This window comes from Mus caroli, chromosome 4, assembly GCF_900094665.2.
Source record: "Mus caroli chromosome 4, CAROLI_EIJ_v1.1, whole genome shotgun sequence".
Lineage (NCBI taxonomy): Eukaryota > Metazoa > Chordata > Mammalia > Rodentia > Muridae > Mus > Mus caroli.
In genome coordinates, this window is record NC_034573.1 from 109,823,918 (window position 1) to 109,826,271 (window position 2,354).

Below are 2,354 nucleotides of genomic sequence, written 5' to 3' on the forward strand. Positions count from 1 at the left end.
AGAAGAGGGCGCCAGATCTCATTACGGATGGTTGTGAGCCACCATGTGGTTGCTGGGATTTGAACTCTGGGCCTTCGGAAGAGCAGTCGGGTGCTCTTACCCACTGAGCCATCTCACCAGCCCAATTTAGCCGTTTCTTTGCTAAGATGTCGCATCTAAAGATCAGAATGATAGAATTACTGTTAGGATTTATCTGGCCCTTCATGGCAATTAGTGTCTGATAAAAGCAGGAGCCAACATTTGGTGCATACTTACAACCATGACAACTCCAATGAACTACTCCCCTTATTATCATGGAGTGACCTATCTTGTAGCTGTAGTCTGGTCTGTTTTATCAGCCCAGTAAATCAACTTTTAATGTGTTTGTTATTGAAGTCTATAATCTGACTTCCCACTGTAGGCTTATTTATTTTCCAAGACAGGGTTTCACCACGTAGTTCTGGATGGCCTGGAACTATGTAGACCAAGCTAGCTTCCAACCCACTGGCATGTGTCACACTGGCTCCTCCTCTCGTTTCTGAGTTAGATAATTTAGGTCTTTCTCTTGGTTCGTGGATCTAACACGTATGAATGTTACGTTATTTTGATCCACTGGTGGTGTTGGGAAGACTTGTCCCTGTCGTGTGTTGGCTGTTCTTCTGAGTCAGTAGTTAGGTTCATTGATGAGACTGGGAAGCAGCTCGGTGGTAAAGCAAGAGCTCTGGGGTCTATCTTTAGTACTGAGTACTGTGCCCACCCCACATTTGTGTTAATTTCCACAAACCTGTGATTTTTACAACTTTACAGTGTAATGGTCAGAAAAGACACACTAAGAGCTATCTCAGGAGACTGAAGAGATCTCCCAACCACCTACAATTCCAGCTGCCAGGGTATCTGATACCTCTGGCCTCCAAGGCACCTGCACACACCCACACATAACTTAAAGCATGACAACTGGAGGATGGGAAGCACTGGCTGCTCTCCCAGAGGACCTGGGTTTGATTCCTAGCACCTACACAGCAACATTCAGAGCTCCAGACACCCTCTTCTGGCCTGTGCACAGATACACAGTGGTATAAGTAGAACAGCCACCCACATAAAATGAACATGTGCAACCACTTCTGGCTCTAATATGGGCTCTGAGCATCAAGCTTGCATGTCTTTTACCCACTGAGCCATCTCCCCAGTTCCACCATAAACTTGATTTAAAGTCTCTTTTTGCTTGATTTTTTGTTGTTGTTGTTGTTGTTGTTTGTTTTTTGAGACAGGGTTTCTCTGAGCAGCCCTGGCTGTCCTGGAACTCACTCTGTAGACCAGGCTGGCCTGGAACTCAGAAATCTGCCTGCCTCTGCCTCCCAAGTGCTGGAACTAAAGGTGTGCACCACCACCACCCAGCCTCTTTTTTTGCTTGATTAATAAAGCAAGTCCAGCTGGGGACGAGGCTCAGGGACCAAAAGTGCCCATTGCAGAAGCCAGAGGGCCTGGGTCTTCATCACCACAGAAAAACCCAAGGGGGCAGTGTGCCTGTGATTGTGACACTGGGGAGGTGGGGCCAGGAGGGTCCTTAGAGATTGCTGGCCAGCCATCACTGCTGAAGCAGCAGCTCCGTGTTCAGTGAACTACCTTGTCTCAGAGAGAAAACAAACACACCACAAACACAAGGTCTGAGACAGCAGGTATCAACTTCGTGCCACCCACCCCATCCCACGCTGACTCTCGTTCAGTGAAGTGTCTGTGTGGAATGTTTTCACCCTTCGCCTCACTTTTGTCTCAAAATCTCAGTCTGCTGTAGATAGCGTGTAACCGGATCACTGATTTTATTGATTATTAAATTGTGTCACGTGACTAGAAAGTTCAGTTTCTGGCAGTTCCCTTGGGGGTTACATGCAACGTCATAAAGTCCCAGCACTCCAGACGCATGGCGTCTTCATTTCTGTAACAGGAGCCGATTCTCAGTGCTATGTCGTTCTGAATGTTCAGATTCTGTCTGCACCTACTGATTGTCCCAGGAGCCTCTCTCATCTTCCTTTTCAGACAAAGTCTCATAAATCCCGAGCTGGCGATGACCTACTGTAGCCGGGGACAGTCTCAGTCCTCTGCTTCTACCTCCCCAGTGCCAGAACTGCAGGCATGCAGCACCACACCTGACCTATGCCCAGCCCCTCGTTTCCTCACTCTGTCTCCCTTGGTGTCTGGGTACTCCAAGCAATAAGCCCTCAAGGACTAGATGTGAGAATTTTACTAAGGAAATGTTTGTCAAAGAAAATGGAGGAGAGTGACAATGCCGGGGCCTAGCAAACACAGAAGTGGATGCTCACAGTCAGCTATTGGATGGATCACAGGGCCCCCAATGGAGGAGCTAGAGAAAGTACCCA